Source organism: Adiantum capillus-veneris, chromosome 12 (genome assembly GCF_014529385.1).
Source record: "Adiantum capillus-veneris isolate H3 chromosome 12, ASM1452938v2, whole genome shotgun sequence".
Lineage (NCBI taxonomy): Eukaryota > Viridiplantae > Streptophyta > Polypodiopsida > Polypodiales > Pteridaceae > Adiantum > Adiantum capillus-veneris.
Window position 1 is genome coordinate 133,951,325 of NC_140942.1, and position 13,808 is coordinate 133,965,132.

The window sequence follows — 13,808 nt, forward strand, 5'->3', positions numbered from 1 at the left end:
ACATGTGGTAGTGATGTGTGTGAACACACTTAGGACCGTCGGGGCATTTTTTCCCTCACTAGGAGTTTTTTTCCCACGTGCATTGTATATACGCCCATCACTCTAGGGCTATCTCATCTTTCCATTGCACACTAAGTAATATACTCTGCCTTCAGCTTTTTTCGTCTTCTCCAAGCTGTGTGTATTTGCCTGCAACCCTAATTCCAACAATTGATATCAGAGCAGGTTGCATCCTCTCGGGCTCAGTCGCCAGCAGCTCCAACACACACCTGCTCACTTTCTCCGATTTCTGTGAGCTTTGGCGAGCGTCAACAGGTCGACAAATACTTTTGAGTAAGCTCGTAGAGCTTAGACTACTCAGATTTTAGATTCAGGCTCATTTCGGCCTTCATTTCCACTACGGGCAGTGCTGCGCAGGCAATTTCGTCATTTTGCGCAGAACTTCTGTCAGTGTCGTTTTTTGCATAACACGTCCCTTGTAGTCTGCTACGGTTTGTGCTATATAGCACATGTTGTTCCCACTTTATTTCTCCTCTTTTCGAGCAATCTTCACATCACGTGCAACATTGGCCATGGCTGACAACAACACAAATGTGTTCAAGATGTTTGTTGTTGAGAACAGATTGGATGGGGACAATTAACCTATGTGGGCTTACATGTTGCAAGATTGGATGGGGACAATTAACCTATGTGGGCTTACATGATGCAACATGTCCTTGTGTCAAAGGGCGCTTGGAGCATTGTGCAGGGGATTATCGCTTGGTTCTGAGGATGTAGGCTATGTTGAGGATGTTGCAGGTTTTGCTGGCAGAATTGTAGCTGCCAAAGCTCTTTTGCATACGGCTAATCAAGCTCGTTGGGATGTAAATGTACAGGCTCATGCATTGATTGTGTTGTCTGTGAAGCACACTATTACTCCTCACATTCGTTTAGCAAAATCTACAAAACAAGCTTGGGATATTTTGGATCGTCTTTATGCAAGTCGCAATGAAGCTAAAATTGCATTGCTGCGTAAAGAGCTAGAGTCAAAGATTATGCATGAGGAAGATGACATGGACACTTTCCTTGCTAATGTCAAGGATATCAATGAGCAACTTATTTCTGCACACGAAGTCGTTTTAGACAGTTCCCTTGTGCAGACTGTTCTTGATGCCTTGCTAGATTCTTATCAGACTTTTGCTAGTACTTGGAGACTTATGACCCAAGGAAATCCTGAAGTTGTCAAGATTGATGCATTATACACATTGTTGTTGCAAGAGTCACTTTCCTCAAAAAACAAGAGTAGATAGCATGCAGTTGAGCAGTACTTTATTTTGCTCAAAGAAAAGGTGGTAATAGCAATGTAGCCACTTCTCATGGTTCTTCTATGAGTGAAAAATCACCTGTTCCTAATGCTTCTACTGACAGCAATTCAATTGGGAATTTTGGTGATAAGGGAAAAAAGAAGATGTGTTGCCTAGTATTGAGTGTTGGCTGGCAACTGCTGCTCGCTACTGCTGAACGCCCCCCCCCGGCTGCCCTCGCGCTGCCCCCCGCCCCTGCGTGCGCTCGCGCGGCCCCTCGCCCCTGCTTGCCTTTGCGCTGCCTCCCGCCCTCGCCAGCCATTGCTCGCGGCAGCCCAGCCTGCCCGTCCCCCCTGCTACGCGTTCCTGCCCGCTGCCCCCGAACCCGCCCACTGCACCCCTTTCACGCCGCCTCCCCCCCCCCCCCCCCCCCCCCCCCCCGCTGCCTCTTGTGATCCCTCACTTTGCCCGCCTTATCCACTCTCCCCCCCCCCCCCCCCCCCCGCTTCTTCTTTCCCGAAGATTCCTGCATTTGGCTATGGCAGCACTTCTTCCTTGGACGTGCTCGGCGCGCTCGGTTGCAGAGTCTCTTCACCGTCCGCTTCTTCGCAGCAGTAGTAGACACACATGGAGGCTCCAGCTCCGCTTCAGAGGGACTCGTCCGAAGCCCCCTCGCCCGACCCCGCTGAGCCCACCATTCGACTTGCTCTTTCGCCGACAGAGCAAGCGAGCCTAGCTGCAGAGGTAGAGCGCTTGCAGGCGACTTCTGTCATCTGCAAGATGCTCGGCACCCGACCTAGCAGAGGAGAGCTGTGTGACCTTCTCCAGGCCCGCCTTCTCGCAGAGGTGGGCAAGATCTTGGACGTACAGATACTAGGACGAGGTTACTATCAGATCGAGTTTGAGACCTCCAAGATGGCGTCCAAGGTCATTGCCATGAGTCCGTTGACCATCCGAGTAGCACGAGCCCACTTTCGATAGTGGAGACATGGTTTCGACCCTGCTTCGGATGTTCTAGTAGAGAAGGCAGACATCCCCATCTCCGTCTACTTTCCGGGTTTGCAAAGGGAGTACTTACCACTTTTGTCCAGGATCGGCTCATCCATTGGGACGGTCCTGGAGACACCTTGCACGGCAGCCTCAGTAGCTGCCAAGGCGGCTAGCATTCCCTCAGTTCACGTTTTGGTCAGAGACACTCACACGCTCCCGAAGGTTATTCTTCTGCCTCAGGTGAGTGGGGGTTGGTTTAGACAGAGTGTGGAGTATTCGGGCCTCCCAAACTAGTGCTTCATTTGTCGACAGATGGGCCATCTAGCGAAGGCCTGTCCACGGAGGAGGCCTCGACCTACACCACAACCTCAGCCCCAGCCTGCAAGGGCTGGCCAGCAGACACAGACAGAGACACAACGCACATATGCAGAGCCACCCTCTAAGCCTGGGGCTCCAGCGGAGGAGGGATGGCAGCAGGTCCGTGGTTGACGACGACAAGGGCCACAGCGACAGCCTGGCACTCAGAGTGGTCCTCAGGCGCATACTCAGCAGTAGTAGGTCCCCACGGGGAACCAGTTTGGTCCTCTTAAGCAGGATGAGGTCCCTGCTCCAGCCCCCACCCCAGCTGTACCCTCTTTGCATCCAGGGTGGGGTATGTATGACTATTGCGGACTCTTTGCAGCAGGCCATTGTGGGCAGAGGGATTATTGTGCCAGGCAAGGCTCAGTGGATTACTATGCAGGTTCAGGGTTGCCTAGTGGGCTTTCTGAACATCTATGCGCCCAATGTGGCGAGTGCTCAAGCAGAGTTTTGGTCACAGATAGTTGAGTCTCTGCCGCAGGCAGAACACTGGTGCATAGGAGGGGACTTCAACATGTTGGAGGACCCTTCTGACAGGATTGGTGGTAGCCATGCTACTGTGCATGAAGTTGAGCTGGCACCTTGGGAGAGGTTTTGTACGACTCTGAGGGTCTCGGATGTTTGGCAGCACTTTGGTTTTGTGAGGCCCCCAAACAGCCTTGCCCTCTCATTCAGACCATAGAGTGGGAGGAGTGAATCTATCGCAAATAGATCGCTTCTACACTAGTGACCATTTCAGTGACTTGGGAGGGACCGTGGGCATTCTAGCAGGGACTTCCTTCTCAGACCATGCACCAGTGATCCTCACAGTGGCAAACAGGCAAAGGAATGGGAGCACGATGCTTCGCATCCCATAGAGGGTCTTGTTGGACTCAGCACTCAGAGAGCAGGTAGAGGCTCTCTGGACAGAGAGCTTGGACAGGCACGATTCTCCTGCTGACAGAGTGGCCTCAGGCCTAGCTCTGATTAGTCGTTTCTTTCTCCAGGAGTCTCTGGCTCGCCGGGCTACAGCGAGAGAGGAGGAGCAACGTCTCAGACGGGGCATTGCTTCGCTACAGAGGATGCAGGAGCAGCATCCAGACAATCCTTGGTTGGAGGAGCAGCCACAGCAGGCTCGACAGGAGCTTGTTAGCATAGAGGAGAGGCGACATAAGTTTACTTTCCACCGACAGGCATCTCAGTGGACCCAAGTGGGCCACAGAGTGACTGGTGCTTTCTTTGAGGCAGTGGGACCTCGGCATTCGCATGCCAAGGTCAGTCAGTTGAGGAGGCCCGACGGGTCAGTTGCTTCTGAGCCCGAGGATATGCATGCAGTTGCTACTTACCGTGAGTTACTGGCTGCAGAGCCCTAGTCAAAGAGTCAGGATGCATGCAGGGAGCAGGTTTGGGCACAGATGCCTTGTCTTGTGATTGAGGAGATGCGTCAGAGGCTTGAGCTACCACTACAGCTTGAGGAGCTGCACACGGCTCTTAGGGCCCTCCCCCGTGGTAGCCGTCCAGGTGAGGATGGCAGTTTTTTCTTGGAGTACTGGGACCTACTTGGCCCAGATCTCTGTAGTGCTTTTCAGTACATTTTGCACACAGGAGTGATGCCTGACAGCATGAGTGAGGGCCTGATCTACCTCGTTCCCAAGGAGGGTGGCTCCTTGGATGAGATTCGACAGTGGCGCCCCATCACCATCCTCAACTCAGCCTACAAAATTCTTGCCAAGGCTCTGAGTTTGAGGATTCAGCCACTTCTAGAGATCCTTATACGTGTGACTCAGACAGGTTTTGTCAAGGAACGCAGTATCCTTAACAACATCTTTACTTTTTGGGAGGCTTTTGCCCTAGCACGGCCCCGTGGTGAGGACCTAGTGATTCTTCTTCTGGATTTTGAGAAGGCATACGACAAAGTTGACTGGGACTTTCTAGAGGGCACTCTATGCAGGATGGGCTTCTCAGATGCTTGGATCAGAGGGGTGTCATCTTTGTACAGATAGGCTCACAGTCAGGTACTTTTGGCAGGAGGTAGAGGTGATCGCTTCATGCTCACACGTTCGATCAGACAGGGCTGTCCTCTTGCCCCCTTCCTCTTTCTGTTCTATGCGGAGGCGATGTGGAGGTTTTTGGTGTCGCAACAAGTTGGTCTACGGGGCTTAGCACGCCCTATTCGGGGAGATGAGCTACTGGACGCTGAGTTTGCCGACGACTCAGCCTTGTACTTAGATGGCCAGGAGGCCAACCTTCACAGGTGTGAGCAGGCTCTGGAGACCTTCTGTTGTGCATCAGGCGCACTGATCAACTGGAGAAAGACAGTAGCTTTCTCGGTTGGTAGTGCTCCTGTGCCCGATTGGATGCCAGGAGAGGGTTTTAGGTGGATTCCCCGAGGGACTGCAGTTCGGTACTTGGGCTGTCAGATTGGTTTGAACCTGTCTCCCGAGCAGCAGATTGCTCCCCTTCTCCTGTCTATCAAGAGAAAGTTGTTACATTGGATCTCAACACGACTTTCTTTGGCTGGCACAATAGTAGCGGCCAACCAGGTGTTGTTGGCGATTATGTGGTACATCACTTCTTGTTGGATCTTTTCGAGTTCTTGTATCAGCCAGGTAGAGCGGCTGATCAAGAACTTCCTTTGGTCACGACGTGACACTCAGATAGCCCGAGCCCGAGCCAAAGTGGCTTGGTAGGTCATCACTCTTCCTTGTTCATAGGGAGGGCTTGGGATCATTGACCCAGCACAGCACAGCACAGCAGAGCCCTTCTTGGGAAGTTCATCGTTAGAGGACTTCTTCCAGGTGAGGAGCCCTGGAAGGAGTTCTTGCTACAGCGGCTTCGTGCTAGGGTGCCTCAGGCAGGAGGCCCCTGGAAACCTTCGACCAGATGGATCTTTACAGAGATACGCAGAGTTGGTTTGAGCAGGAGACTGGAGGACCGCTTCGCTATGAGTCTGCTTCGATCTTGGGAGCTCTTGCGGCGAGGCCTGGAGCAGAGACAGCCTACTTGTATGGAGGAGCGCTTACGGCAGCCCCCTGTCTGGAACCCCATGGTTAGCACTCAGAGAGGCCACTTGGTTGGTAGTCGGCCTCATGTTTCTTGGGGTCCCATGGCAGCGGGTCCAGCGTGCTCTCTAGGTGACTGGTTAGAGTTTACAGGCTTGTCAAAGGAGGTGCAGGGGTTCCAGCTACAGGGCATGAGAGGGGTGCAAAGCATGTGCCAGAACATCTCACAGGCAATTCCAGTTGAGTGGCTTACGCCTCTCGAGCCAGTAGCACCCAAGTGGATGGGAGCCTTCACACGCTTGGAGGTTCTCATCTTAGTCAGGGCCTGCTCAGAGACTGTTCCATCCCTTTTCTTCGAGCTTCAAGGTGGGGGACGCCTACAGCAAGTTGCAGTAGAGGCCCCGCAAGTGGCAGAGTGCTGTTTTTCAGAGGATTCGAGTAGTGGACATCTGTGGGAGGACTTGTGTCATAGATCCTGACCCAGCAGCTCTTGAGACTGGACACTGGAGGCTGTGGGCTTGGGAGTGTTGTCCACTGGCACGAGTACAGTGGGATCCTGGTGAGTGGCTCTGGGGAGACCCCTTCTCTTCTGCAGACCACCCAGGTGTCCCGTTCTTTCAGTACACTGTTCGATTGGAATGTCATATACTAGCAGCACAGAGAGAGGCCCGCCCCGTTGCAGCACCTCATTGGGTGGAGGAGGGTCTCACAGCAGAGTTCTTGGCAGCCTTCTGGGAGAGGTTGTGGGACTCCAGACAGCCCAGGCGAGTCACCTTGTTTCAGTGGCTGGTCGCACAGAGCTACAGCAGTTGGGAGTTGGCTAGTGCATAGTAGTCTCTCGGCCGCATGTGCAGCTTGTGACCATCTTGTGGAGAGTCAGCGTCATTGTCTTTGGGACTGTCCCTCGGCCCAGCAGGTGTGGCTACGTGTTCTGCTGATGCCTGCTCTCTCCACGGCTCGACAGTACACTTCGGGAGCAGCGGCTTGGTCCACCCTCACGGGCCCAGCACTTCAGTTTGAGCTATCTTCCACCAATAGGATGATAGTGATGCAGGAGGGGCGACCTACACTCCAGCCTGCTACAGAGCTTACCCCACAGGAGTGGTGCAGTGAGAGGAGTGTTGGGAGCTCATCAGTGGCCTGACACTCTGGTTCATCTGGCGGGTCCGTTGCTTCCGCATCTTTGAGGCTCGTCTTGTGCCACCAGCAGAGACTGCTCGCGATTTTTGGCTAGAGCTGATCCATACTCTCAGAGGACAGCTTGAGGGACTACAGGGCAGCTCCGACCGCATGCGGGAGCGCAGAGAGGCTTTCCTTCAACTATGGCGTCCTAGGCCATTTTACACCATGGTCGAGGGTGTACTCCGATGGCACTACCGACCACCTGTGTGGCTTTTCTCTCCCCCCATTTCTTGATTTAGCCCCATTGTACACATGCTGGTTTTTTCATTGGAAAAGTCTCCCATCATGGTTGTTATAGCCCTCTCTTGAAGAGGTGGCTGTAGCCCTATGGGCAGTTTCAGTAACTAATATAAGGATCTTTTTCTCGGAAAAAAAAAGAAGATGCGTTGCCATTATTGTAAAGCTAATGATCACTTTATCAAGCAGTGTCCTAAGTTGAAGGCAAAAGAGGCTAAGAAGAAAGAGGATGGTTCCACTACAAATGCAGCTATTGTTGAGTCTTCTGTGAAAGGAGATTGTGATGCTCATGTTGATGCAGAATGGGCTTTTACTGCAGAGTGCACTTATGATCCTACTGTCCATGATGCATGTTTGTCAGTTGCTGCAGATACTCATGTGTGGTACTTTGGCCGTGGTGCTAAGAAGAAAGAGGCTAGTTCCACTACAAATGCAGCTATTGTTGAGTCTTCTATGAAAGGAGATTGTGATGTTGATGTTGATGTAGAATGGGCTTTTAGTACAGAGTGCACTTATGATCCTACTGTCGATGATGCATGTTTGTTAGTTGCTGCAAATGCTCATGTGCGGTACTTTGACAGTGGTGCTAAAAAGAAAGAGCCTGATTCCACTACAAATGCATCTTTTGTTAAGTCTTGTGTGAAAGGAGAATGTGATGCTGATGTTGATGTTGATGCAAAATGGGCTTTTAGTGCAGAGTGCACTTATGACATAGTCACATGGGGACGGGGACGGGGGACGCGACAGGGGACGCACTTTAAAAAACACTAGGTCTTAATTTAATACTGAGACAACAGTGAACACTAAGAGCACAAGATTGCAAAAAAAAAGTGGGTTTTGCACTCATATTACGTAATACCAAAATATAACAAAGGACGTGCGGCGTGCACGACACAGTACACCATTGGTGTGGTGATCAAGCATCAAGCATCCTCGCCAAAGGGCAAAATATAACGACGTACAAGTGAAGAGTGGATAAGGAGAGTTAAGCATAAATGGGAGTCCAAAAGGGAAGGACTTGAGTCAAAAGTCAAGACTCAAGACTCAAGACCTTCCCTTTTTGACTCCCATTTATGCTAAACTCTCCTTATCCACTCTTCACTTGTACATCGTTATATTTTGCCCTTTGGCGATAGACTCTACATGTTGGCCCAAGGTGCCAACTGAATGTCAACAGGCTCTACATAGTCCGTTTGATCCAAAAAATCATCCTCAAGTGGTGTTGTCTCAATCTTTCCTCTGCATCTATCTGTGTCTCTGGGATAGGATCATCCTCTGCAAGTGCCCACTCCGCGAAATCATCACCTTGGTCTGACTTGGAAAGCATCTTTAAATTTGATGAGACATATATGAGATCATTGGCTCTCTGCACATCAAGACGATTCCCCTTCTTTGAGGCTACATGAGCATACACACTCCAAAGTTGCTCCAAGCAACTCGTAGTGCATGCTTGGCTAAGAATGCAAATAGCCAAATCCTGTAAACCGCCCAATCCCGCCCCAAACTCCTCCCACCAAAGAGCACTCCCCATCTCAAAGCGAGATGCTTGTGCATCAGGCATGTAACAAACTTCTCCCTTTCCATTTTTGTAGACATTGATTTGCCTCCGAATCTCGGTCCTTTCCTTTAAGTAGGCGGGCACAAGGCGCGCAAGGATGGTTTGCCAACCATTCATCACCTCTTTGTCCTACCATTGGTTCCCTCGTTGGAATTGTGGATCCACTATATAAGCCGCCGCATGAAGAGGAAAATGGTAGGCATTCCACCTTGACACACACAATTCTTGGATCTCCTCGTACCTACGTTATCAAGATTCAAAACAAAGTTACAAACTCAAGAGAGTAAACTTGTAATGTAAGGTGCAGCGGAATGAATGTTTGTGCTTTGCTCAAGATGAGTGCTCCGAATTGTGCTCAAGGTTCCTTTTGTTCTTATGGCAGGTAGAGCCTTCCGTTCTTCATGAGAGATGCTATGATCACAAACAAAGTGAATGGACACTGTGCGTGCAAATGTATGAGACTGAGAGATAGAGAGAGAAGAGATATACGACACGAGAGACTTGTAAAACCCTCCTCCGAAGGCCCCACTCTCCTCGGCGAGAGTGGTCTACTTATGATTGCACAATCTGGTACAAATGGAATGCATGGGACTGATGCAAGTCTAGGCTATGTCGGCGATGACGACGGTGATGACGAGACCGACCTAAGGGCTGAAATCTGCAATCTTGTATCTGCTATCCAAAAACGCTATGGGCTGAAATCTACTGCTAGTCCAAAAACGCTGATTTTGGGGGCTGTTTTCTGATGATCTTTGTCGCTGAAAATCTGCACGTCTTAGGCTGAAACTGAGGTTTCTTGGGGCTGAATCTGCTACTCTTTAGGGCTGAATTTGCAGGTCTTTCTACTGCTGAAAATGGCGAAGGCTGAAAGCGGTAAAGGCTGAAATCTGCAATGTTGGGATCTTCAAAAACGCTAGGGCTGTAGCTTGTCAAAAACGCTAGCTGCTGGGAAAAATGCTTGGGTTGTCAAAGCTCTGCTGGCGATGGGTTGTCGATGCAAACGCTAGGCTTGTGGTCTGGATCTGCTGGCGATGGCTACATGCTGGAGAAAACGCCAATGGTGCATGTTGATGCAAAACGGTAGATGAGGGATAGTCTTTGCTTGGAGGAAATCCACCAAGTTCTTGCTTGAGAAGTTGTCTGCTGAGCTTGGCTCCTGTTGCCTCTTCTGCCAATTAGTGCTAGTTTAGGTTTGCTTATATACAAACTTACTCAATTTGCCCTACCTACTTTCCAACAAAAGTCACTTAAAAATAATAAGTGAAAAATGTCAAAAATAGGTAAAATAGGCTAAATGCACCGGAAAATTCCCCTGAAGGTATCTGATGGATTCTGATGGGAATGCTTATGATCATGTTGTGTGCAACCAGAGGATATGCATCTACACTAAGTGACTGGGCATGCACGGTCTACGAATAGACTCACAAAAGTGACAGATCACATCTAATTTAGACTGACTGGACTTACTGAACCCTTGTCGTGATGTAGCTTGTCCACGGACACATAGGGTTGGATGTGTCACGTGACATGTAAAGCATAGGGAAAACTTAAAAGTGACTCGTGTGACGGGAATACCTATCGGGGTCAGTCAAAGTTTTTCAAGAGAGTCAATCATGGTGTCCATGGCCTCATATATCTTGCCAATGCAAGGCTTCATGGAATCCAACACCCGCAAGAGGTGGATGATAGGCTTCACTATTTTGGAGATTGTCTTTACTTCCTCCCACCATTCCGGCATGTCGGCCCGTGCTCGGCATGCCACTCCATTGACACTTTTTGACTCGGGCATTGCCAAGAACTCATTACTAATGAAGAGTCCCCTCAATGCCAAACTACATGAACTCAAGCGATGGAGCATAATGAAGTTGTAGGCGAAGCAAGTCTCCGAGTATTTGAGAAGAGCTAGCTTTGACCTCTTTGAAATTTAGCCCTCGCCTATTTAGAAAAATCAAGTTTCAAAATTCAAAACGAGAATTGGCCTTCCATATTGAAATTAGATTCGAATTGAAATGAGATTGGTTAACACTTAATGGTTACCTTTTGATGATTATTGACAAAAGTCACTATTGAATTCACATGCTCAATGACGGGGGAAATCCATTCCAAGGCGCCTATATCTTTGAGAAGATTGTCGAGGCAATGAGCCATGCAATATGTGACCGTGATTTGTGGATAAAGGGATACGATGATGGCTCCGATGGCATGATTCCTATTTTCTCCATCGGTGACGATGGCAATGACATCATGCTTTTCCACTTTCTCAATGGTAAGCGCCCACTCTGATGCAAGTACTTGCGCACTCTTCCCGGTCCCCGATGCATCATGGGAGTCAATGAAATACATCTCTCCCCGAGAATATGCCACCACGCCATGAATGGAGCGGCAACGGGTATCACTCCACCCATCCACAATGAGAGATACCCCATTCTTCTTCCATGAAGCCCTTGTGGATACACATGCCGCCTCCACCATGATTTTCTCCCTGTCAAGAAGAGTGGTGCGCAAGTTCTCCGAAGAGGCAGAGACATATATGGGTCCAGACTCTCTGATCTTCCATGCCATCTCTTTAAAATATGGAGACCTTTTATATCAAAAAAAAAAGTGTACATGAGTGATATACATTGTATAAACTAAAGATTAAAGCTTAAGCCTTAGATGTTAAAGTCTATAGAGCTTACCGTGCTGTATTGAAAGCAATATGGTCGTGGTAGAAAAATCTTGCTACGGCAACATCTACCTCCTCTTTCAAGGCTGGTTTCCAACTATCTCCAAGAGTTGCTTGCCGCTTGGGTGGACGAGAATGAGGGAAAGATGATGATGAAGGGTTGGTAGAGAGTGGAGGTGGGCGGTCGCCATCGGTGCCAATTGATGCACAAAATGATGCCGAAGAAGGGGATGCCGATGCTCGGATGAAAGCCGCCATGGCCATCTCCCTGGGAATCACCGTGCGACGCTTGGTACGATTCTTCTTGGCTTCTTTTATATCCTCAAGAGTCTTCTCAAGGTTCAGGAGCTTTTGCTTCTCCTCTTCCGAGCCGATTTGCGGGCAAAATTGAACTTGATGTCCTTTTTTGTGAAGGAAGTGGGCGTGCACCTTCCTCACGGAACCATTGCGCTCGTAGCCACAACGGCAGCACTTCCATGGCTTGCTTCCATCTCCAACACCGGACTTGGGAGCAATCACCTCATTCCACCATGTCCATGTGAAGTCGGCGGAGGAAGGGGGTTGAGAAGCGGCGACAGGGCCGGAGGAAGGAGAAGGAGAGGGCTTGGAGAAGCTTCGGATCCATCTTGAGATGCCATTGATGATAGATATTAGAGAACGCTCGAAGAGAAGGAAAGAGGGGTAGGCTTCAAGGCTCAAGCCTTCGACTTGGAGAGGAGGGGAGATGGGGGAGAGAGAGAGAGAGAGAGAGAGAGAGAGAGAGAGAGAGAGAGGAGAAGGAGACTCAAAAGTCAAGAAACTCAAGGGTGGAGGCAACTTGGGCCTTGGCTCTTGCAAAGTTGCAAGGTTTGGGCAATGGGAATTGGCCTTGAGTGTGGGTAATAGGTATGAGCCTTGAAAGTTGAGGTGGGTAATAGGTATGAGGCTTCGGTGCTCTTAAGTAGAAAGAGCTCCCCCCAAAAAGAACGTTTGAAAGGAGGCCTAAAATCCCGCCTCTGGCAGCCCGCCCCCTGCCCGCATCCCATTCGGAGGTGTCACCGGGGACGTGCGTCCCGGGACCCGTCCCCTGTGAGGGACGTCCCCCCGTCCCAAAAACGCGTCCTCGTTCCCGTCCCGGCATCCCCCGCCTTGTCCCTGCACATACAGGCCGCGTCCCCCGTCCCCTCTTTTTATGGCAGTCGCCGTCGCTGCCGGTTGATGCACAAAATGATGCCGAAGAAGGGGATGCCGATGCTCGGATGAAAGTCGTCGTGGCCATCTCCCTGGATTCACCTTACATTGGTATCAGAGCTTTGGCAGTGTTCAGTATCACTCAAGGAAAGAACCACAATAATTATTTTTTTTGCTTGTTGCAGTTGCACGTAACCCAAGTCCTCTTGGGTGTGTCGATTCCTAATCGTGTTTTTGAAGAGTGACAAGAAACCCAAGAAAGAAGGGCTTGTCCAGCCTCCCCTTGTCTCTCTTTTCACTCATTGAGAGCGGACCGTGTACCTAGCGGCCAGCCAATCGACGTGAGGTGGGAAAAAGCAAGCTTGGTGTGAGCGCAAGGACGCTAAGGGGTGCGCCCGCGGGAAAGAGAAGAGCTCAGGTGAAGAGAAGATCCTTCTCTAACATAGATTGTAAGCGAAAGAAGAACCTCAGACCCTCAAGAACCCAAGCACCAAGAACCACAAGAACCCAAGTTCCTCATGAACTTAAAAACCCAAGACTTCAATGTATGATCATTACCCGAAACGGAATGGATACTTCGCATGGAGGTGATGAGCATGGAAGTGGCGAAGAAGAATTTTCCCCACCATGAGGTTTTTCTCACCCTCCCCCTACCGCATCTACGCCACGGATTATACCAAATCCTATGGAGGCTTTCGACAAGATGATAATGGACAGGAAGTTAGAACGCGAAGCAAGAAGAGCAGAAAGAAAGGCAGAATTTGATCGTGAACACAAAGAAAGAATGGCAGCCATAGAGTATAAGCGCGAGCAAGCACACTTGGAGGCCGCAGAAAGAAAAGCAGAATTGGATCGCGAGCACAAAGAAAGAAAAGTGATGAGCGACCAACACATGAAAGAGTTGTTGCGACTCTTTTCTAGTGTGCAAGCACATTTTGAAAAGACTCAGGAGAAGGAGACTCTCTCAGTCTCTTCTTTTCCAAAGCACGATACACACGATTTGCATGATAATGATAAGCATGATGATTTGTATGATCAAGATGTGATTATTCACGAGCATGATGATTTGCATGATCAAGATGTCATTACTCACAAGCATGATGATTTGCAAGATAAAGATATGATTGTTCACAAGGATGATGGTTTAGTTGATACTTTGTCTAGTGAAACTAACCTCATTGCAGATCCGATCGATCACGAAGAACCGATCTTGGCTCTCGAGTCGAGGTTCCAAGAACCCCCACAAGAAGTATTATATGTACGAGTAATTAGTCAGCACGCATTGTTCGAGTGTTTCATTTGTGATGCTTTCCTGTGTTTTAGTCACCATCCTTATGTGATCCCTTTTCATAGGCATGACATATTGTACACTGAACACGATT

General features: G+C 49.7%; 1 protein-coding gene and 1 pseudogene across 3 annotated transcripts in view; both read right to left on the reverse strand.

Moving 5' to 3' along the window:
* Nucleotides 1-13,808, reverse strand: part of LOC147446532 (glutamate receptor 3.3-like) — a 42,944-nt gene that overhangs the window by 14,772 nt on the left and 14,364 nt on the right. The window lies entirely within an intron of this gene.
* On the reverse strand, nt 8,197-11,919 carry LOC147446533 (uncharacterized; annotated as a pseudogene).